This window comes from Bufo gargarizans, chromosome 6, assembly GCF_014858855.1.
Source record: "Bufo gargarizans isolate SCDJY-AF-19 chromosome 6, ASM1485885v1, whole genome shotgun sequence".
Lineage (NCBI taxonomy): Eukaryota > Metazoa > Chordata > Amphibia > Anura > Bufonidae > Bufo > Bufo gargarizans.
In genome coordinates, this window is record NC_058085.1 from 300,756,433 (window position 1) to 300,781,880 (window position 25,448).

The following is a 25,448-nucleotide window of genomic DNA, read 5'->3' on the forward strand; positions in this document are numbered from 1 at the left end:
GTCACCTCCACCCCATTTGGAATTTTTTCCAGCTTCCTACTACGCTGTATGCGATATTAAAATTGTGCCATTCGAAAGTATAACTTGTCCTGCAAAAAACAAGAAATATGAAACAAAAAAATTACAATAAATAAAAGGAAAATCTCTCCATCAGGAAGCTTTATACACCTGATACCTATTTAGGCTACCTTGAGTCTTAAAAGAGACATAATGGGGCAGATTTAGGCCTCGTTCACATGAGCGAGTTTTCCGCGTGGCTGCAACGCGTGAGGTGAACAGAATCCGGACCCATTCATTTCTATGGGGCTGTGCACATGAGCAGTGATTTTTCACGCATCATTTTTCCGTTGCGTGACAATCGCAGCATGCTCTATTTTGTGCATTTTTCACGCAATGTAGGCCCCATAGAAGTGAATAGGGGATGCGTGAAAATCGCAAGCATCCGCAGGCAAGTGCAGATGCGGTGTGATTTTCACGCACGGTTGCTAGGAGACGATCTGGATGGGGACCGATCATTATTATTTTCCTTTATAACATGGTTATAAGGGAAAATAATAGCATTCTTAATACAGAATGCATAGTACAATTGGGCTGGCGGAGTTAAAAAATAAATACAATTTAACTCACCTTAATCCACTTGTTCGCGCAACCCGGCTTCTCTTCTGTCTTCATCTTTGCTGTGCAGTAGTAAAAGGACCTGTGGTGACGTCACTGCGCTCATCACATGGCCAGTCACATGATCCATCACTGTGGTGATGGATCATGTGATGAACCATGTGATGACCACAGTGACGTCATCAAAGGTCCTTTACCCAGGTCCTGAAGAAAGAAGACAGAAGCAAAGCTGGGCTGCGCGAACAAGTGAATTAAGGTGAGTTAAATTATTTTTATATTTTTTAACCCTTCCAGACCTAATTTACTAAGCATTCTGTATTAAGAATGCTACTATTTTCCCTTATAACCATGTTTCCCTTATAACCCTTCTTTTTCAGGACCTCTGCAATTCGACTGGGCATGCTCTCAATCAACTTCTGGGCCAATTCCTGACTGATAGCAACCCATTCTTTCATAATCACTTCTTGGAGTTTGTCAGAATTAGTGGGTTTTTGTTTGCCCATCCACCTCTTGAGGATTGACCACAAGTTCTCAATGGGATTAAGATCTGGGGAGTTTCCAGGCCATGGACCCAAAATGTCAATGTTTTGGTCCCCGAGCCACTTAGTTATCACTTTTGCCTTATGGCACAGTGCTCCATCGTGCTGGAAAATGCATTGTTCTTCATCAAACTGTTGTTGGATTGTTGGAAGAAGTTGCTGTTGGAGGGTGTTTTGGTACCATTCTTTATTCATGGCTGTGTTTTTGGGCAAAATTGTGAGTGAGCCCACTCCCTTTGATGAGAAGCAACCCCACACATGAATGGTCTCAGGATGCTTTACTGTTGGCATGACACAGGACTTATGGTAGCGCTCACCTTTTCTTCTCCGGGCAAGCCTTTTTCCTGATGCCCCAAACAATTGGAAAGAGGCTTCATTGGAGAATATGACTTTGCCCCAGTCCTCAGCAGTCCATTCACCATATTTTCTGCAGAAGATCAATCTGTCCCTGATGTTTTTTTTTTTTTTGGAGAGAAGTGGCTTCTTTGCTGCCCTTCTTGACACCAGGCCACCTTCCAAATGTCTTCGCCTCACTGTGCGTGCAGATGCGCTCACACCTGCCTGCTGCCATTCCTGAGCCAGCTCTGCACTGGTGACACTCCAATCCCGCAGCTGAATCATCTTCAGGAGACGATCCTGGCGCTTGCTGGACTTTCTTGGACACTTTGAAGCCTTCTTAACAAGAATTGAACCTCTTTCCTTGAAGTTCTTGATGATCCTATAAATTGTTGATTGAGGTGCAATCTTAATAGCCACAATATCCTTGCCTGTGAAGCCATTTTTATGCAACGCAATGATGGCTGCACGCGTTTCTTTGCAGGTCACCATGGTTAACAATAGTGTTGAGCGCGAATATTCGAATATTAAATATTTTTTGCGAATATCGGCACTTCGCTAATTCGCGAATATTTCGAATATAGTGCTATAAATTTGATATTTCGAATATTCATATATTTTTTTTTTATTGTCATATTTTTTCTTTCCCACTTCCCTAAAGTAATTCTTACCTGTCGTTAGGATTCCTATCTTTCTGGCTGCTCCAGTCAGTGCCCGTTGCCGCTTCTGCTGATTTCAGTGCTCATGAAGCGTCCCCATCACCATGGTAACGTCTCCATACTAGAATGTACAGTCGGATTTGAGAATTACGTTGAAATCGCAATTCGATTAATTCAAGTTATAATAATCGAATTGCGATTTCAACTTGGACTTTGTTTACTATGGTTGGCTTGGTAGAATTAGCGGATATGACGAATGTATTCGTCATATTCCTCAAAACGAAGATAACTAAGTATTCTCCATCTACCTATTTGTCAACTAATTCTAAGCTAATTCTAGCAATCAAATAGGAAAGTTGAGTATAGAGACAGGTAAGTTTAATTCAATATGCAATTATATTACTTAGCTTTTTTTTAAATAAATAAAATAATTATAATACTTGATAATTATTATAATTATTCTATTTATAAAAAAAGAAAATATAATATTATAATCGCATAGCGAATTAAAAACAGCTGTCTCTATACTTAGCTGTCTCTATAGTCAATTTTCCTATTTGATTGCTAGAATTAGAGAAGTTGACGAATAGGTAGCTAAAACGAAGATGGAGAATACTTCGTTATCTTCGTTTTGAGGAATATGACGAATACATTCGCCATATTCGCTAATTCTACCAAGCCAACCATAGTAAACCAGGTGCAAGTTGAAATCGCAATTCGATTATTATAACTTGAATTAATCGAATTGCGATTTCAACTTAGCACTGCTATATTCCATATTAGGCTGGAATTAACGAATACGGAATATAGCAGTACTAAGTTGAAATCGCCATGCGATTACTTCGAGTTAAAATAATCGCATTGCAATTTCAACTTGAGGCTGCTGCTGGGTCTCTAATCGAATGGGTGTAGAATTAACAAACTTAACTGATATTGAATCTAGCAGTGCTAATTTTTAATCACAATGTGATAATATTTGCTATTATTATTAATCACATTGCGAATCCAACTTTTATAATGCACTATTCTGACATACAGTACTATATTTGTTTTATTAGTTAATTCTACCAATACGACCTATAGCAAAATCTCCAAATCTGGAATTGCAATGCAATAAAAATTTGTTGCATTTCAAATTAAACACTATTGCTAAAATATTCGTATTGCTTGTATTGTTATAGTTAACAAGTGACCACTACATCTTATAGGTTAAATGTACACCATTGGCATTACTGACGGTCACGGACATTAGCCGTGGGTGTATGCAGCCACACAAAGCAGGTGGCCATGGCGCCCGCATAAGGATTGATCTATATTTAATTATTCTGCCTTATAAATGGGGTTGAGACCATCAGTTGTGTTGTGGAGTAGTCAGGTGGATACAAAGCGGATAGTCCTACTGAATAGACTGTTAGAATTTGTATTATGGCAAGCAAAAAGCAACTAAGTAAAGAAAAATGAGCGGCCATCATTACTTTAAGAAATGAAGGTCAGTCAGTCTGAAAAATTGGGAAAACTTTGAAAGTGTCCCCAAGTGCAGTCACAAAAACCATCAAGCGCTACAAAGAAACTGGCTCACATGCGGACCGCCCCAGGAAAGGAAGACCAAGAGTCACCTCTGCTGCGGAGGATAAGTTCATCTGAGTCACCAGCCTCAGAAATCACAGGTTAACAGCAGCTCAGATTAGAGACCAGGTCAATGCCACACAGAGTTCTAGCAGCAGACACATCTCGAGAACAACTGTTAAGAGGAGACTATCTCCTCTTAACAGTTGTTAAATATCTGCTAGGAAACCACTGCTAAGGACAGGCAACATGCAGAAGAGACTTGTTTGGGCTAAAGAACACAAGGAATGGACATTAGACCAGTGGAAATCTGTGCTTTGGTCTGATGAGTCAAAATTTTAGATCTTTGGTTCCAACCACCGTGTCTTTGTGCGACGCAGAAAAGGTGAACGGGTGGACTCTACATGCCTGGTTCCAACCGTGAAGCATGGAGGAGGAGGTGTGATGGTGTGGGGGTGCTTTGCTGGTGACACTGTTGGGGATTTATTCAAAATTGAAGGCATACTGAACCAGCATGGCTACCACAGCATCTTGCAGCGGCATGCTATTCCATCCGGTTTGCGTTTAGTTGGACCATCATTTATTTTTCAACAGGACAATGACCCCAAACACACCTCCAGCCTGTGTAAGGGCTATTTAACCATGAAGGAGAGTGATGGGGTGCTGCGCCAGATGACCTGGCCTCCACAGTCACTGGACCTGAACCCAATCGAGATGGTTTGGGGTGATCTGGACCGCAGAGTGAAGGCAAAAAGGCCAACAAGTGCTAAGCATCTCTGGGAACTCCTCCAAGACTGTTGGAAGACCATTTCAGGTGACTACCTCTTGAAGCTCATCAAGAGAATGCCAAGAGTGTGCAAAGCAGTAATCAAAGCAAACAGGGGCTACTTTGAAGAACCTAGAATATGAGATATTTTCAGTTGTTTCACACTTTTTTGTTATGTATATAATTTTGTTATGTGTATAATTGTTATGTTAATTTATAGTTTTGATGCCTTCAGTGTGAATCTACAACGTTCATAGTCATGAAAATAAGGAAAACTCTTTGAATGATGTTGGGCAATAACCCTTGCCAGTAGCCCATTGAGAGAACGCACGCGGCTGTCCCCGGGGGTGTAGGGCGTGGTGTGTTTGAAAGCCTCAGCAATTGAGGGCTGGAGCCGGACGGCAGAGGAGGAGGACATAGAGGAGGGTGCAGTGGAGGCAGAGGTATGGCTGCCGGTACCAATACCTCTAGGAGAGGGAGCGGTGGAGTGGGACTGAATTTGGGTATGCTGTTGCTGCTGATGCTGAACAGTGGCAGGAGGTCCTGTCCCCTGCACACTGGTGGTGGCGCTGCTGCTACGACCACCACGCATCTCTTCCCACTCCCGCCAGTGATTGACTCTACGGTGCTGGGTCAGAGCAGTGGTACCCAGCCGAGACAAACACCTCCCTCTCCTCACCCTGGCATGGCATAGCTGACAGATGCCAATTGTGACATCATCTGCTGCCAGGGTTAAATTGGCCCAAACAGGCGACTTCCGCCCAAACCTCTGGTCAGATCAGACTCGGTGCGCACAGTATGAGCTGGCTGCTGCTGCTGCTGCCTGAGGCTCTTACCAGTGGAGCCCCTGACACTGGGCTCCTTGGTGAACTGGCGCACCATTTGCCTCGCCTGCAATATTCGTCATAATCGAATATGGCACCTCCCGCTCAACACTAGTTAACAATGGAAGAACAATGATTTCAAGCATTACCCTCCTTTTAACAGGTCAAGGCTGCCATTTTAACCCAATCAGCCTGATATAATGATCTCCAGCCTTGTGCTCGTCAACATTCTCACCTGAGTTAACAAGACGATTACTGAAATGACCTCAGCAGGTCCTTTAATGACAGCAATGAAATGCAGTGGAAAGTTTTTTTGGGGATTAAGTTAATTTTCATGGCAAAGAAGGACTATGCGATTCATCTGATCACTCTTCATAACATTCTGGAGTATATACAAATTGCTATTATAAAAACTTAAGCACCAACCTTTCCTTTTACCAATATTTATGTAATTCTCAAAACTTTTGGCCACGACTGTACACTATTTGTGTATAGATATTGACATGGAAATTAAAAAAATCTGTGACAAACATTTGTTAAAATATGTTAAACATAAAAATGTACTTTAAATAAGTCATTTCCTGGGGGGCGGAGCTTGCGCCGGACTGATATGGACGTCTGTGTGTGAGCTCTGTGAGGAAGACGCCACTTTACTACAGCTCACTTGAGACCCCGGACTAAAAGATGGTCAAGATCGGCCAGCAGAAGACTGGAGATTCGTCCCAACACCAAAAGATCTCAGGGAATAGCGGAGACATGGACCGCTTCGTCAAAAAAGCTGCCGCTGTATTCGTGGCCAAGGAAGCTAAGATGGCGCCGGTCCATTGCAGAGAGCCCGCCGAGTTAGACCCGGACGCTCAAGAGGACACAAGCGACACCGAAGGTGCCAAAAGCCTCAAGTCCCTCCCGATTTCTAGAAAATACTTAGACCTGGCCCTCCAGAAAGCGATGGGACCTCTGGTAGGTGAAATTTCTTCACTGAGGGACGACATCAAACACGTGGGTGGCAGAGTAGAAGCTTTAGAGGAGACGCAGGCCGCGATGCTAGACTTTCAAACTGCCTCATCCTCTAGCCTACAGAAATGCCAGGTACACCTAAATGCGGTTTACAATGCCCTGGAAGACCAGGAAAACCGCGGCAGGAGGAATAACCTCAGGTTTAGAGGGGTCCCTGAGTCAGACTCTCCGAGTGAAATCCCGGATATTGTCAGAACCATCTGCTTGGACTTACTGGGTCCGGACTGCCCCGACCCTCTAATTATCGAAAGGGCCCACCGAGCTCTACGTCCGAAACCGGACGCAAACAATCCTCCTAGAGACATCATATGCCGCTTTTTACATTTTCCAGACAAGGAAGCTGTCCTGTTTAAAGCCCGTAGACCTGAAGGAGTGAGGTACAACGGAGCGGCCATTTCAGTCTTTCAAGACCTCGCTCCTATTACCCTCCAGAAAAGGAAAGCACTAAAACCGCTAACAGAATGGCTTAGAAACCGGAAAATACTTTATAGATGGAATTTTCCGTTCAGCCTCTCCTTTGCGTTTAACGGCAGAAGAGTCACTATCAGGACCCACGAAGATTTGGAGCCATTATATGATCTGCTGGACATTTCTCCATTAGATATAGAGGACTGGGACTTGGTTAGAGACTTAACTTCACTGCCGGATATACCCAAGCTCACTCCCTTTGAAACCAAAGGCACTCCTAAATCGCGCCGCCAAAAGAAAAGAAATCAGACTCTTACCCCAAGGCGCATTACATCAGAAGATCGCTGACATCAGCCCAGAATACCCGAAGTGCGGTTCAACGGCGACCTCCTGCTGAAAGATCCTGTGTAGTTGTGAAACATCCATGGACTGCCCCGTCTATCTTCTGTAAAGAACTCACCCTAGGGTGGCCCTTCCCCTATCTCCAGGATGGAACGCCAGAGAGTTTTGTTTCTCCACCGCACCACCTGACCACACAGGTCACAGCTGACCCCTCTCCCCCAGAGGGGCAAGAACAGGGCTATGTATATGCAAATCTCTCCCTGTTTCTACTCTGCTCTCTTACCCCAGAAGGATTTTTTCTCTAGACCGCTTAACTCTTTCCTCTCCTGTCACTGTCTTTATCCACTTTCCTTAATATCCTCTTCTCCTCTCCTCTCCCCCCTCTCCTCCCCCCCCCCCCACCTCCTTTCCCTTTGCCCCTGGCCTTTACTCCCCACCTTATATATTAGTACCTTCTGACCCGTTTTTAGGTCCGAGACCCTTACTTGATCGCCCCACAATGTACGCCTACTGATATGGGTCTAATTATATCCCTTCTTAGTAAAGTGGTTGTCATTTAATGGTAACTAACCTTTACCCCCCGCTAGACAGTATCTGGCACTTTTACGTTGCCTCTCTACTCCTGTTTTCCAAGTTACAGATGTTATTTCTGTTTTTTCTTATGTTTTGTTTTTTATGGTCCTTAAACAGATTCTCTAAGCTACATCTGAGGCGGAGGACTTCTCCCATGCACCGACGAGGAGGAAAAGATAAGTCTCAGCCAATTTCTCTCCTTACACACTTTTGTCATTTAGGTGTTGAATCAGCTACCCAGAACCGTTACACTCCCTTAAGATGGCTATAGAATTAGCTTCATTCAACGTAAGGGGTTGTAACTCGCCCTCAAAGAGGAGCCACATTTTTGGGATTCTGAAGAAGATGAAAGCAAACATTATTTTTCTTCAAGAGACCCACTTTAAATTAAATCACTTCCCCAATCTTTCTTTTTCTATGTTCCCCCTTTGGTTCCACAGTGGTTCCCCCTCATCCAACTCAAAGGGAGTTAGCATTGGTTTCCACAAAAAAATTCCTTACCTTCTAGTGGATCAAATATGCGACCCAGAAGGTAGATTTATCATGATAAAAGGTACAATAGGTCAGCACCTATTCACTTTTATAAATATTTATGCTCCTAACTCCAATCAAATACATTGGCTAAGGGATATCTTAAAGAGATTGGAAGCATTCAGAGAGGGATTTACCTTCCTCGGGGGAGATTTTAATTTAATTTTCAACCCATTCCTAGACTCCTCTTCGAAAAAATCAGCACAATCCCAAAAAGCCCTCAGTTCTATTCTAAAAAACTTAGCTAGAAATCATCTGATAGATGTGTGGCGCACGCTCCATCCGGATATAAGGGATTATACATTCTTCTCCCAGGTACATGGTTCATATCAACGCCTAGACCATTTATTTGTGTCTAGAGAGCACCTCCAGCACTGTTCCGGGGCGAAGATCGGAACAATCACCATCTCAGATCATGCCCCCATCTCTCTTACTTTTATGTCCCCGCCAAATCGTCGCCCCACTAGAAATTGGCGCCTTAATGAAAAATTATTAGGCCTCCCTGACACCAAAGCTCGTCTAAAAACCCTTCTGGAAGGCTATTTTGAAACTAATTGCACCTCTGACGTGACACCGCACACAATCTGGGATGCCCATAAGGCCTTTATAAGGGGTCACTGCATAAGCATAGGAGCCCATATCAAAAAAATTAGATCGAAACAGATCGATGATCTACATGAGAAAATAAAGGCTCTTGAAGGTGCCCATAAAAATTCGCTTCTCCAAACACATTTAAAGGAACTTTCAATATGTAGGGCCACTCTTAAAAATCTCCTAAATGAGGCATCTGCAAAATATTATTTGCACTCACAACAAAAGATTTTTGCTCACGGGAATAAAGCATCCAAATTCATGATGCAAAGACTCAAAAGGAGAAAACTGAACAACTATGTTCATAAAATGCGAACCCCAGAAGGTTCTCTGACCTTTGACCCAGACCGAATAGCCTCCCTTTTTAGAGATTTCTATGAGTCCCTCTATAACCTACACCCTTCGAACCAGGCTAATACAATCCCTGAAGCTGTCCCTGACCACATGTCTTTCCTAAAAGGCCTCGATCTTCCGCAGTTAACGGTCCCAGATAGACTCAGTCTTTCTGCCCCCTTTACCCCGGAAGAACTACTAAAGGTCATCAGAGATTCCCCGAAAGGAAAATGTCCGGGCCCGGACGGTCTGCCCACCCCCTACTACAACACTTTTCATGATATATTGATCCCGCACCTTCTACCTATTTTCAATGCAACACTGCAGGGTGTCCCTCTAACCGGAGATATGACCAGAGCAAATATAACTGTGATCCCTAAAGAGGGCAAGGATCACACGCTCTGCCCTAATTTCAGGCCCATCTCCTTACTTAACATAGATCTGAAGCTTTTAGCAAAGCTCCTCGCCAATAGACTAGCTAAATTTCTCCCTAACTTGATACACAGAGACCAGGTAGGTTTCATCAAAAATAGAGAGGGGAAAGATAATACAGCTAGGGTACTTAACATTCTTCATTATGTCAAGAAACGAGCTCTGCCCCTGGTCCTTCTCAGCACAGATGCTGAGAAGGCCTTTGATAGGGTAAGTTGGTCATTCATGTACTCAGTTTTATATGCAATTAATTTCCCTCCTCACTTCATTAAAGCAATACATGCCATGTACTTAAATGCCTCGGCCTCCATTTCAGTTAATGATGCCTTGTCAGCTCCTTTCCGGATAGGTAATGGCACGCGCCAAGGTTGTCCCCTCTCACCCCTCCTCTTTGTCTTATCCTTAGAACCATTATTACAATCGATTAGGTTAGATGAGGATGTTCAAGGTATAACCCTAGGGGACCAACAACACAAAATAGCCGCTTTCGCGGATGACATGTTGATAATGATCCGCAATCCATCCATAGCCCTCCCTAAGATCTATAACCATTTAGATAATTATGGCAGTCTGTCCAACCTCAAGATCAACCATAACAAATCGTTCATAATCTCTACTGGTATCTCTAATGCCTTAAAGAGGGAATTGATCCAGACCTCACCTTTTAATTGGTCCTCCCCACACTTAACATTCTTAGGTGTCAAGCTCGGCACAGACCCCGGCCAATTTTTCAGCCTGAATTATCTCCCTCTTTTACAGAAAATTAAAACTGATCTAGGAGCTTTAGATATCCCCATCCTCTCGTGGTTTGGGAGAAAGAATATACTAATGTCCCTGATCATACCTAAACTGACATATCTTCAACAAACACTTCCAATACCGGTACCCGCTACCTACTATGCCTCTCTCCGTCACCTATTCAGAACTTTCATCTGGTCTGGAAAAAGGGCTAGGATAGCTTATAGAGCTTTAACCTACTCAAAAGAGAAAGGGGGCATCTCTCTTCCAGACCCAGAATTATATGGTAGAGCTGTCCTGCTGGCGAGAGTAGTAGATTGGGTGAGATCCCCTTCTCACAAATCATGGGTGACAATGGAGCAATCCCTTCTTGGCTCAACATTTTCAGCCTTTTTACTCGGCAAACCGTCCTTTACCCCTCCCCGCTCTGGTATATCTCCGGTTATGAAAGCTACTTTTCAGGCATGGAACGCTCTGCAGAGATCCCTTATGGGTATACCTTTTCCTTCCCCAACTCTGACTGTGGGAGACGTTTTTAATCTGACTCCTCAAGAACTCAGAGACAGTATCCCACACAAGATTAAATTCTCTACTGTGAAAATCATCGATTTATACCATGAAGGCTCCCTAATCTCCACAAATGACATGCACAAACTTCTAGATATTAACCCTTTACGGTGTAACTTAGTACATTTTCTCAGAACGTACATGACCTCACATGGGGGACTAAATAACCTCCTTAGACCCCTCACGTGGTTCGAGAACGTAATTTCTCAGACGCAACCCCCTCTTAAGATTATTTCCCAACTTTACAAAAAATTAAGAGACCCTCCTGCCTCACTAATTCCGGCTTTTATCCGCTTGTGGGAGAAAGACCTACATAGGACCCTCCAGGGAGATGAAATCCAGAGAATATTTATCTCCCCTCATATTGCTTCCAGATGCGTGAGGATTCAAGAGAATAGCTACAAAATAATCTCTAGGTGGTATAAAACCCCTGACAAAACATGTTTGTACTCTGCTTCGGCTCTGGACGTGTGCTGGAGGTGCTCGTTGGATAGGGGTTCATACTTCCACATCTGGTGGAGCTGTCCAAAAATTCTCTCCTGGTGGGAAAATATTTTCAGGCAAAGCAACCAGATATGTGGATCTAGCTACCCGGCTTCACCCGAATCTGCCCTTCTAAACCTCTTTCCCAAGGCCCCTCACTCTCCCAAATTAAAACTATTTAAATACCTTCTAAGTGCGGCCAAGCTTCTAATCCCAACTGTGTGGCTCTCTCAAGATCTCCCATCTTGGGAACTATGGTTTCTCAGGATTGACCAGATCTATAGACTAGAGGAGATTTCCTCCTGGGAAGAGCGATCTCATCACAACTTTGAAAAAGTGTGGAGGGAATGGAAATCCTTCAGGGGATGCAATCCCTGACGTTCCTGCAACACCCCCCCCCCCCTATGTTGTAGGGTCGGTTGGGGTAGTACGCGAGACAAACACCCACTTACAATAGCACCATAGCCATATGATCCGCAGCTGCTGGAGTTCCACTGCCAAACCGCCTCAGACCATGAGTCTAGCCTTATTTATCTTATCTCTTGACTTTAGATTTATTACCATAGAGTAAAATATCTATACGCCTTGCCTCATATAGGTACAAACTTGTGACCATTTGTTTTTGGTTTACTGTTTACTTTGTTTCCCTCTTTCTCCCCCCCCCCCCCTTTTTATTGATGCAATGCTCAATGAAGATACATTGTACTCTACGGTACAGTTATACTTTGAAGCTGACATGTGGTCATCTATACTTTCATGATGCTTTATTTCTGTACCTGATATTTTTGCTCAATAAAAGAGTTGAAAATGAAAAAAAAAAAAAAAAAAAAAAAAGTCATTTCCTGATGACACATATCCTTTAAGGCCCCTTTAAACTGCCTAAAAATTGGGCAGATCATCACTAACAAGCGTTCATAGGAACGGTCGTTAACAATAATCTGCCAATGTAAGGGTGCTGCCAAATACCGGATGAACGAGTGAAATGAGCAGATAATTACCAGGAAGGAATCTGTCCTTCCTGATAATTGCCTGCTTAAATGAGTAGTGTAGAGGGATCTCGAGTGCTCCAGTGTGGTGGACCTCAAACAATCTATGATCACAGTTTAATAAAACTATACAGATGAGCAAATGATAAAGCTAAGCAGAGATAAAATGATACATTCTATGATATATCCTACTAAAATTATTATAACAAAGAAACATATAAGCAACTAAACCTATTCTAAGCAAATTAGCTCTCCTACAGATGGAAACAAGCTGTCGCCTTAATGTTTTCTATAGGTAGCTGTTTTGTAGAAAACACTGTTAGACTGTTTAAAGGAAATGTGTCACCAAAATTTGTATCTGTCAGTTTAAATCAGATAGCAACACATCTTTTTGCTAATGTTTTTATTTCTGATTGCAGATTTATTTATTCTATTTTCTGAATGTGATTATGGGGTGGCCATCTTGCTGGAGTTGTTCTTAACAGCATTTAGAAAGCATTAAGAAAATTGCTTTACAGCAGCCAAATTGTCCATAGACACAATGGTCAGGAAGGAACCTCATTTACTTCTATGGGAGAGTTTTCTAGCCATGCTCTGTGCAGAAGTCATTGTACAAGGAAAGAATAGATAAACTTTGACAATCACTTGTTGTGAATGGTGGACCCTGTCTTATTTATACACAGAGGTGATATAATTACTAGTGTTGATCACGAATATTCGAATTGCGAATTTTTATTGCGAATATCGGCACTTTGAGAATTCGCAAATATCTAGAATATAGTGATTTTTTTTTAATCAGTACACATGATCCCTTCCTGCTTCTAGCTTGTGCGCCAATGAGAAGGCTGCAATATCTTTGACTTTAGGAGTAGTATTGATTGAAAATTTTCATAATGAGAATTTTCATAATGCAAATTTTTGTAATGAGAATCAAAGAGATTCTAACCCCCAGGCGTTCCCATGGTGACAGGGATGATTGTCGGGGAGGAGTATGCCAAAGTGGAACAACTGTACAGAATTTAAAAAAAGACGAATATTCAAAAAAACAAATATATTCGTTTTTTGGAATATTCTGAATATTCTAAAACAAGAATATATAGCAATATAGCGAATATTCGAAAAAAGAAAAAGAACGTAGAACCATTTATGTAGCTAATATAGTACTATAATCTTTTTTTTAATAGTTGTAATTTTTTTCCAATCTGAACTTCAGATGAGAAAAAAATTACAACTATTAGACAAAGAAGATTATGGCACTATATTAGCTAAATTGCTTTATATTAGTTTTTTTGAATATTTGCTAGATTGCTATATAGATTGCTATATATTCTTGCTATATATTATTGTATATATTAGTTTTTTAGAATATTCATCTTTTTTTTTAAATCTGTACAGTTGTTCCACTTTGGCATACTCCTCTCCGACAAGCATCCCTGTCACCATGGGAATGCCTGGGGGTTAGAATATACCATTGGGTCTGAGCTGATCTCATTGATTCTCATTACAAAAAGTTGCATTATGAAAATTTGCATTACGAAAATTCTCATTACAAAAATTCACATTCAACACTACTCCTAAAGTCAAAGATATTGCAGCTATTGTGCTACTTGCTTACTCCCCTGATTAACCTTCGCATTGAAGCTGGGGAAACGCGTCGGGAGAGTTTTTGAATTTGGGACACCTATTTGACATCCTGATCTTTGTTATTAGGCATCCTAGCCAGGGATACTCTAGACAGTGACTCTAATTCTAGGGGCAATGTTTATAAGTAGGATTAGTTCTCTCATCCGGGGGTGCTGTCCTGCTTTAGGTAGGGATAGTATAGGCTGTTAGGGACAGTTATCCCATTTTTTGCCTATCTATGGATGTGCACCTCAAGCTGCCTTCATCATATGCTTGCTGAGTCACTTTGATCTACCACCAGTTGACATCAATGTATAATTATTCTCCATACCATCCCACCTATTATCTACGGCCGCATAGCGGTAACCCTTTGGTTGTTTTGCCTCTAATCATTTGATGATAATTCCAGTGGGTTATCTGTCACAATATTGACATTATCTATTTTGTCTATATATTTGTTTCTCTTTACCTTGGTGGGTTCTATTTTAACTTATACATTAAAAGTGACGTTTTAGTGGTACATTTACTAGCTTCAGTGATATTTTTAGCCTTCTCATTGGCCCACAAGCTAGAAGCAGAGAGGGATCATGTGTACTGATTAAAAAAAAAACTTGAATATTCACTATATTGCTATATATTTTTCTTTTAGAATATTACGAGTATTCTAAAAAACAAATATATAAATTTTTTAGAATATTCGTCTTTTAAAAAAATCTGTACAGTTGCTCTACTTTGGCATACTCCTCACCATGGGAACACCTGGGGGTTAGAATATACCATTGGATCTGAGTTGATCTCATTGATTCTCATTACAAAAATTTGCATTGCGAAAATTCATAATCAACACTACTCCTAAAGTAAAATATATTGCAGCCTTCTCATTGGTGCACAAGCTAGAAGCAGGGAGGGATCATGTGTGCTGATAAAAAAAAAAATCTTGAATATTCGCTCTATTGCTATGTATTCTTGTTTTAAAATATTGTGAATATTCTAAAAAACAAATATATAGCACTGCATCCAATATATTTGTTTTTTAGAATATTAATCTTTTTTTCCATCTGAAGTCATGATTCCTCCCTTTTTAAGTTAATAGCGAATATTCGGGAAAAAATATAGAGCAATTTAGCTAATATAGTGCTATATTCTTCTTTGTCTAATAGTTGTCATTTTTTTCTCATCTGAAGTTCAGACTGTAAAAAAATTGGCATCTATTAAAAAAAGATTATAGCACTATATTAGCTAAATCGTTTTTTTTTCTGAATATTCGCTATATTGCAATATATACGTTTTTTAGAATATTCGTAATAATCTAAAACAATAATATATAATGATATAGCGAATTATTATATTACAAAAATTTGCATTGTGAAAATTTGCAATCATCACTACTCCTAACGAATATTCAAATTCGTGAATATTCTACAAATATTCTACGAAATATTTGCGAAATATCGCAAATTCGAATATGACCACTGCCGCTCATCACTAATAATTACAGACAGGATTAGAACAACAGATAACAGCAGAGAGCATGGGAGCGTCGGACGTGTGACGCTAGGCTCCGCCTCCCCGCGCTCCTGCACGATGGCCGCCCGTCCGTCCACCGCCGCCGCCGACCGCTGATTCAATGTTTGCAGCCGCTGTAGATTCCACGCTGTGCCTGCTCTGAGACGCCTTGTGGGACCCCGATGTCGATGTTGATGCTGAGGTTGAGGCTCTTGTCCGGCCCCGATTTGGTCTGATCACTGTGCCGTTGGGAGAAGTCTGAAGTTGGAAGGAGGTTTGGTAATACCAAATGTTAGTTTGTGGCTTCCCACCGCAGTGAGAAGTAGAGAGGATATACGTCTGAGCCAGCGAGAGCTGTGTATTAAGGTCGGAGCGGCTGGAGAGGCTGGGGCTGCTGTTTCTGTTGCGGTCTCTGATGACTTTTTTTTGGGGCAAGATATACAGCAGCTGAAAATACTATCGGGCCCGACACAGAGGGAGTCTATTGCTCTGTGGGTCTGCTTCTGATGCTCCTTCTAGCTGGAAGGAATAAAGTAATAAACAAGAGTGGAGAGAGGGAAACAAGGAAATAGGGAAGGAAAAAGGAAAAAAAAAGAGTGGGACTGAGGACATCTATTGGGTGGGAGACACAGATTGCCGTAGTTGTTATGTTTTCCTCTAATGATATTCTCATATGTGTCCTGACCCTAACCCACTAAAGAAGTTGCTTTTCTCTAATGGACTAACCCCCTCTTTAATATTGTCAAACTCTCTCGGACTAATCAAGGACCAACCTACCTTTACGCGGCTTTACTCTTGTATTTAAACTGCAAAGTGATTACCTGCTGGGTCACCACTGTGACTTTCTTATTCTTTTTGTTTTCAGGAATTGGAGTTTTTTTTTTTTTTTTTTGTTGTTATGTGGTATTCATGGACATTAGGAAAGTGTCTTAACTCGTTCTTTTGAATTTATCCACCTCCCTCTATATTAACATTCTGTGGCAGTGGGCGCCGATACCCGCTCTGAGACTCTGGCAGCCCGCGGTCTTGTGGGGTCCGGCTTGGGAGACACTGAGACGCTGACATCCTGGTCTGGAATGGATAGTCCAACTAACATTCGACTCTGCTAAGAGGAAAGAAAAAGAAAAGAATTCTTCTTTTTTTTTTTTTTCCTTTTTGTATTTTTAACCCTCTGCTGGGTTAAACCTGAGGGGACTTTTTGTGCTCTATGAAAAATAAGGACAGCATCTTTAACTCTGGACGTTTTCCTTTGTTGTTTTGTTTGTTCCCATTCTCCCTTCCCCTCTTCTGTTTTGGTGTTTTTTTTTTTTTTTTTTTTTTTTTTTTTACTAACAAGTTGTGCTCACTTTGTCTATTCTGATCTGGCTTCTGGGGACTCGGTGGGGGTGGGCGGGAGGCGAGTAGGGGAGGGAGGTAAGGAGATTTCAAAATGCCACCCAAGAAAGGCCCTATGGGGGGTGGTAATAGGAGATCAGTTACGGGATTGGAGACTGGGCCCAAACAGCAGGGCTTAAATAAATTTTTAGCTCCAAACTCGCCTGGATTGGGGTCCCCACAAAGGGAGAGAAGGATAGAAGCAGGGTCCCAAGATTTGGTCCAGGATAGTGGGACTTTGGTGGGAGGGGGGGAGAGGGGAACAGTAGCTGTATTTACAGAAAATGATGCAAAGATGATGAAAGACATACTTTGCACTGTCTCGAGGATGGAGAACCTAATGGGGAATATGGTGACTCAGATCGGGGCAGTGCAAATGGATGTTAGTGTAATACGGGTTGAGATGGAGAAGATAAGGCAGCGCTTACATGAGATGGAAGACAAGGTTCCCGTTTTGGAACATTCGGTACAGAAATTGGAGAAAGAGGTGGTTCTGTTAAAGGAAATGAATACTAGGATGGAACAAAAAATAATAAGTCAAGAGGATAGATCAAGGAGATCTAATATAAGATGTATAGGGATCCCAGAGCGCGTAGAAGGTGATAATTGTACCGAATATATGGAGAGATGGATAAGGGATAATTGTATGGAAGGTGTTCTATCTCCATTGTTTGCTATTGAAAGAGCGCATCGGGTCCCTACAAGAAAGAGAGTTCCAGGAGAATCTCCTAGACAGATATTGGTCAAATGTTTATCAGGCCGGGATCGAGATAGAATATTAAATGATGCAAGAACCTCCGAAAAGTACCAGATACAGGGTGTAAAGATAAGGCTATTTCCAGACTATTCTGCGCACACTAATGCCCACAGGAAAGAGTATATTGTTGTTAAGAAAAGATTAAGGGAAGCAGGTTTAAAGTACAGTTTACTCTTTCCGGCAAAATTAAGGGTGGAATATAAAGGCAGGACTGTTTTTTTTCAGACTCCGGAGGAGGTTAGCGATTGGGCGGATGGGGAGGGCCTTTGAGGCTGGGGGATGCGGAGAGGGAGGGAGCTAGTATGCTAAGTTATGGAGTCGCCCCGACTGCTGTACAGCAGGGAGGGGGGCTATCTGGGATGGGGGGGTGTGGGTGGTATGAGGGAGAGGGAGACGTGTTGTAATTTTTTCTTTTTTTTTTTTTTTTTTCTTTTTTCTTCCCCCTCTGCTAGATGGTTAGGATTGTTTCGTTGAATACGAGGGGTTTAAGGGAGAGAGTGAAGAGGTATGCTATCTTTGAGTGGATGAAGGGGTTTCTGCCAGCTGTCATCTGCCTACAAGAGACACATTTGGATAAGGAATCTTTAAGATGGTTGCAGAAGAGATGGATAGGGGAAAGTTACCATTCTGTATACACTACTTATTCAAGAGGGGTCTCAATTTTGATCCACAATAAAATAAAACTTGAATGTCTGATGTGTGAGGCCGATGACTGTGGCAGATACCTCTTTCTATATTGTAATATAGATGGGGTTAAAATGGTAATTGCAAATATCTATATTCCTCCCCCGTATACGCCAGAGATTTTATATCAACTGTATGAATTCATGCTGGATAGACAGGAAGCTATAATGATTGCGATTGGAGACTATAATGCGGTAATGGATCCACTCAGGGATAGAACCCCTAGCAGAGGGGGAAGAACACAGAAAGTAGATTTTTACAAACTAGCCCATGAATTCAACTGGATTGACGTTTGGCGTCTCCAGAACCCGGATGAAAATATGTATTCCTGTTACTCCAAAACACACCAAACCTGGTCTAGAATAGATATGGCCCTGGGAAATAAAAATCTGATGTCCTATGATAGGATTAAAATAAGGTATTTCCCCATGGCTCTATCAGATCATAATGCCGTGGTAATGGAACTAGATCTGAATAAAAAGAAGGCCTTATTACCGTTTAAGTTTAACTCCCATTGGTTACCAATGATCCCAGACAAAGAAAGTATAATGGAAGAATTAAACAATTTTTTTAGGGAGAATAATTACTCCGCAAGTAAGTTAATTGTTTGGGATACGGCTAAAGCATATTTAAGAGGATTGCTTTGTAAAAAAGTGAATCATTTAAAAAAAATTACCAGGGAAAAGGGGATTGCTTTGGAAAAAAAAGTTCAGGAATTAGCAACAACATGTATGAGATATCCCACTGACGATAATAAGAAAATATGGGAGGAAGAACAGGAAAAGTTAAAGGCATATCATATGGAGAGAAGTAGGAAAGAATTAAGGTTTCAAGGGATCCGGCTGGCCACAGAGGGAGAAAAAGTTGGTAAAATCTTGGCAAATATAGCAAGAAATCAAAGAGAGAAAGCCTGGATAGGGGTGATTAAAGATAAAAAGGGTGAGACAATTAACACACCAGAAGGAGTTAAAGAAGTGTTTGTAAAATATTTCCAGGAGGTATACAAGTCCAGGGTACGATACTCAAAACAAGAATTAGATTTGTATTTAGATCAGATCCCTCTTAAGGAGATATCCCAGGCCCAAAAGACATTTCTTGAAAAAGAAATATCAATCGTAGAAATAAATAAGGTCCTGGGGCAAGTAAAATCTGAAAAGGCACCAGGAAGTGACGGGCTCCCTTTTGAAATCTATAAAACCTTCTCCCAGGTGTTAGTACCTGAACTAAAAACAACATTGGACGAGGCTAAAAAAATTGGGGACTTACCAGACTCTATGAAAGAGGCAATTATAACATTAATTCCAAAAAAGGGTAAAGAACAACTAGACCCGGGATCATATAGGCCAATATCACTTTTAAATACCGATGTTAAAATTTTGGCAAAAGTTTTGGCCGATAGACTTTCAAGGGTGGTTAAGGGTATAATAAACCTAGATCAAACAGGTTTTATACCGGGCAGAACGATATACTCAAATATAAGAAGGTTGTATTTAAATATCGAAGCTAATAGAACAGAAGCGGGGGAGAAAGCCGTATTATCACTGGATGCCCAAAAGGCATTCGACTGTATTGAATGGGAATATCTATGGGCAGTTCTAAAAAGGGTCGGTATAGGGGAAGGGTTTATAAGATGGATACAGCTAATATATCAGGATCCGCGGGCCAGAGTGATGGTGGATGGGAGCTTGTCCCTGCCCCTTGCCCTATATCGGGGCACTAGGCAGGGATGCCCTCTCTCTCCACTGCTATTCGCCATTGCGATCGAACCTATGGCAAGTATAATAAGAAACGATAGGGAAATTAAAGGCTTTCATTATGATGGAGGGGAAGAAAAATTGTTAATGTACGCGGATGATATTTTACTATTTATGCACAGTACTGGAGACCAGTTTAATAGAGTTATAGATATTATAGATAAGTTTGGTTGTTTTTCTGGATTAAATATTAATTGGGGGAAATCATATATGTTGATGTTGGGAGATGCACAACCACAGGGGTTCCTAAAGGTGCAGGTGTTGGGAAAACAAGAAAACTTTAAATATTTAGGGATACAAATTTCCGGAAACATAGGAGATTATGAAAAATTAAATGTACTTCCCCTAATAAAAGAACTTAGGGCCAAAATACATGTCTGGCGCAGATTACCAATTTCAATACAGGGTCGGGTAAACTTAATAAAAATGGTTTTTCTCCCCAAAATACTATATGTCCTTCAAAACGCCCCAGTCAGGTTGTCGCAGGATATCTTTAGTTTGCTTGATAGGTTAATGGGAGATTTCCTTTGGAAAGGTAAGATTCCCAGAATAAAGAAAGAGATACTTCAGCTCCCAGTGAGAGAAGGTGGACTCGCAGTTCCGAATTGGTTTTTCTATTATATAATTACACAATATGGTCAAATAAAGAGTAGTTTGGATGGGTTAGTGGGTAGTCAGGTAGTAAATAGACTGGGATGGAAAGAAGAATGGAACTTTTTAGAGGTGTTGGAATCGGGTACACTGGGAGGAAAAAACACAGGAAATAGAGTTTTAAATTTAATGGAATATATATGGGTAGAGATTAAAAAAACACTAGAGATTAAAGGGTTTCTGCAATACACACCTATATGGAAAAATATTAATCTTAAGGAACTGCAGGGGATTAAAATGTACATCGACTGGGAGAAAAATGGGATGAAATACTTAAACCAGATATTCGAACAGGGTAAATTGAAAGATTTTAATACAATGGTTAGAGAGTTTGGTATACCGCATAAGGACATATATAAATACTTTCAGCTTAGGAATGCATTGAGGTCAGTTATGCAAGAGGATAAATATAAGATGGAAAGATCTGAGATATTACACAAATTTACTAACTTGGGTGAAAGAAGAGGAATAACGGCAAAAAGATATAAGATATTGATGGGGGGAAAAAAGAAACGGGTTACAATATTAGCTAGGAAAAAATGGGAGAATGAACTGGAATTTTTTACGGAAGAAAAATGGAACGATGCATTAAAGAACTATTCTCGAGTCTCAAATAGGGGTTCACACAAGATTTCACAATTTTTTGTGGTTCATAGGTTGCATAGGTCCCCATGGATACTAAAAAGAATGGGCGTTAGATCCTCGGATGATTGTGTAAAATGTGGGGGGGAGAGAGCTGACTTAATGCATTGCTTCTGGAGATGTCCCAGATTGTTTAGATACTGGACAGAAATAACAGATACTATATATCGAATTTTGAAGGTTCAAATATCAGAGGATCCGATGTCGTGTATTCTGGGGGCAACTGAACATCTGGGTTTGAATAGAGATATAAGTATGGTCCTTAGTAAGGTTTTATTTCAAGCTAGACTCTTAATACTCAAGAAATGGGTAGGGGTTGACCCTCCAACAGTTCGGCAGTGGAGAAAAGCAGTAGAGGACATGATTAAAGAAGAACGGGTGATGGAGGGCCATAGTAGAAAAAGAAAAACTATGGATGAAATATGGAAGAGCTGGTTACTTTAGGGCTGGATAGATTTTTTTTTTTTTTTTTTTTTTTCCGTACTGCACGTCTCCCCCTCCCCCCCCCCTAAGGGAGGTGGGGGGGTGGGAAATTGGAGAGTAAAAATATTTGGGTATGTATGGAATAAGAATGGAATGTTTTTCCTTTCCTTTTTTCTTCATCTTTCTCCGATGGTTGTAAATAAAAAGTTGTAATCTCTATTTAATATATAGATGATTATTTTTGAGACGATGGTAACAAAAGGTTATTGGTAAAGGGGAAGAGGGAGGGTGGGAGAAGGGGAAAGGAAAAATAAATATAGCCATATACTGTTGTTATATATAGTACTTTCTACTGTTTGTATAAATAGCGATGCGCTTGGGAGGGGGGGGGGGTTGGGGGGGTGGTATGGGTAAAAAGTTAATTTGAATGATTATTGTAACGACCCGTTGGACGGTCAGATACTGTATATTTAATGTGCTTTGTATAATAATAAAGAAAAGGGCACACAAATTAATACGGTATAGGGTATACGTTCACTTACTAAATATCAAATCACAGCCTGACAGAACGTTTTAAACAAAAATAATAAATATTTTATTGAAAATTAGAATGGGTAAAGATAAAATCAGGCATACAGGAATCAGTAGTGTGGAGAGGGGTCTGTAATATACCATCCACAACTCTGATCGCCTGAAAAAAATCACCAAATTTATATGTGACAGGGATCCAGTGTTGGAGCACACTGATTGATATCCAGTCACAATATAAATGGTATAATGAGTACAACACCCAGCCTGGGAGTACCATATAAATGCAATGTTATTGCAGCTGCTAATGGTGTAACTAGCAGACTAATCCTTGCATGTATTAGTATTTGCAGTCCATTGGGCCAGGTTTGCCCAGGAACTGCTCCCCTATAGGCTGAGCGAAGTACAGCACACTGTGCTGAAGCAGCGGCACTCGTGATAATATCACTGTGGTGGTGTGCCCTCTGCCCTAAACACAGCTGACACCAGTGCTGCGCTCTACGCGTTTCAACATGCTAGGGTGACCGCATGTCTCATCAGGAGCGAGCTGCACTTTCAATCATGTGTCAGAATCTAAGCTCTGCACTGTAACGTGCATCTCTCGGCACTGTGATGGCCATGTATGGCCAGCCGCACGCCGAGACTAAATAATCTAAGACCCGCCCCCATGCCAGTGGGTGCCGGCTCCAGCATCCAATCAGGGATTGAGACGCATCCTGTGATGCGCTCCCTGACGATGCCGTCGCTCTCTACAGCGTAATGCCAGCATGGGGAGGAGCATCGCTATGCTCACTTTGTATCAGGGGAACTATTACAGTGCGGTCGCATACAGGCAAGTGACAGCGCTAGAATGAGGTGGTCAGGGTGTTCAGAGGGGTCAAAGGAGGAAAAAGAGCAGCCATATATATACACCCAGTATACAGCAAAATGAGCAACATGTTGAAGTAGAAATATCTGGCAAAGTACATACCAATTCGTGAAGTGACATGAAAATTAATAACCTAAAGGAAATCTAGGGACACTAGGCCATGATGCCTGTGAATTCTAGATAAAACATGCAAATGACAGTGCTTCATTAAGTCCCTTGGGGTATGTGGTGTCTAACTTAAAAATCCACTGCGTTTCCTTGCGGAGCAGTGACACGTCAATGTCACCTCCACGGATGGATGGAGTGACATGTTCAATACCCTGGACGCGAAGCACGTCTGAATTGCCGTCATGAAACTCGCAAACGTGACGTGCAACAGATGTGTCGCGCTTGTTTTTAATATCCAAAAGGTGTTCGCCAACACGTCTCCGCAGCTCACGTCTGGTTTTGCCTACATATTGTACACCGCACACGCAGTTGATAAGGTACACTACTCCCACTGATGTACATCTGATCAAAGATCTAATACAAAATCTCTCCTTTGTTACCTGGCTCACGAAATATGGCCCCCTCATGATGTTGCTGCAGATGACACATTTCCCACATGGGAAAGTGCCAGTGAGCGTATTCCTGAGCCAGGTATCAGATGTGGGGTGTAGATAGGTACTGTGAACCAGGCGATCACGAATATTAGAGCTGCGGCGGTATGTGATGGCGGGACGATCTGACACTAGTGTACCAATGTCCGGGTCCGATTGCAGGATAGGCCAGTGTTTCTGGAGGATCTCCCGTATATGCGTTTCTGCTTTATCATATGTCGCTATGATTCTAGGGAGATGTGAGTCCGGTGGCCTCTGTTTAGGTGTCAAAAGGTGATCGCGGCTCACACTCATCGAATGATGGTAGGCCTTTCTAAGTGTATGATCGGGATAACCCCTGCGTGTGAACCGTGAGCGCAGGTCATTCGCAGCCACCTTAAAATCCCGAAGTTCGGAACAATTCCTCCTAGCCCTCAGATACTGGCCTTTGGGAATGCCGCGTCTGAGGGCCAGGGGGTGGCCACTGTCCCACCTCAGCAGACTGTTTGTAGCTGTCTGCTTACGGAACAAGTTGGTCGTAATTTTCCTGTCTGATGACACTGTGACAGTCAGATCCAGAAAAGTAATAGCCCTCTCCTGTATATCGGACGTAAAAAATAGGCCCAACTGGTTACTGTTTAGTTCAGCTACAAATTTCGCAAACCAGTCCTTGGACCCCTTCCATAGCAGAAACACGTCGTCGATATACCTGATCCAGATTAATATCGACGACGTGTACTGTTCCATGGAGTCGCCAAACACGACCTCCTTTTCCCACCAGCCCAGGTAGAGGTTTGCGTAAGTCGGGGCACATGGACTACCCATCGCAACTCCCCTGAGCTGGTGGAAAACCTGACGGTCAAACAAGAACACATTGTGGTTAAGGACAAATTCCAGTAAGTCCATCACGAAGGTGTTATGGCGGATGAGATGTGCACCTCTCTGTTGGAGGAAGGTCCGTACAGCTTGACACCCTTTGTCATGCGGAATAGAGCTGTATAGAGCCTCCACATCCAAACTGGCCAGCCACGTGTCTGTCTCACAGACAATACCCTCAAGGCGTTGTAAAACATCCATCGTGTCTCGGGCATACGATGGTAAGCATGCCACGAAGGGCCTCAAGATCACATCAACGTATATGCTAATGTTAGCTGTGAGGCTCCCAACCCCCGACACGATGGGTCTGCCTTTCAGTGGTATGCCTTGCTTGTGCAACTTAGGGAGGCTGTAAAACACGGCCCGAATTGGGAACTTAGGTGACAGAAACTCAAACTCGGTCTTGCTTATAAGTCTCTCCCTAGCCGCTGCCTTTAGGAGTGTGGACAGTTGTTCACTAAAAATAGAAGTTGGGTCCGATGGGAGACGTCTGTACGTGGTTACATCTCGTAGGATGGTAAGGCACATGTCACGATACGCAACTTGGTCCATAATGACAATATTGCCCCCCTTATCTGAGGGCTTGATAACTATGTTGGTATCACCCTCTAAGCCTCCCAATGCTATTCTTTCCTGGGGACTGAGGTTGTCACGACCTGCAATTTGACCCTTCAAATTGCGAAGGTCCTGGGTGACAACCGTGACAAAGGTGTCAATGGGGGTGTTGTCACTAATTGGGGGAAACATCCTAGAAGGATGTCGTAAATCTGTGAATGGTCCATCACCAATATCCCTAGTACCTTCCTCATACAGACCCGCGAGAAGCTGTACATCTTCTAGCTCCTCCATCCTAATACCCAACTCCTGACACATACGAG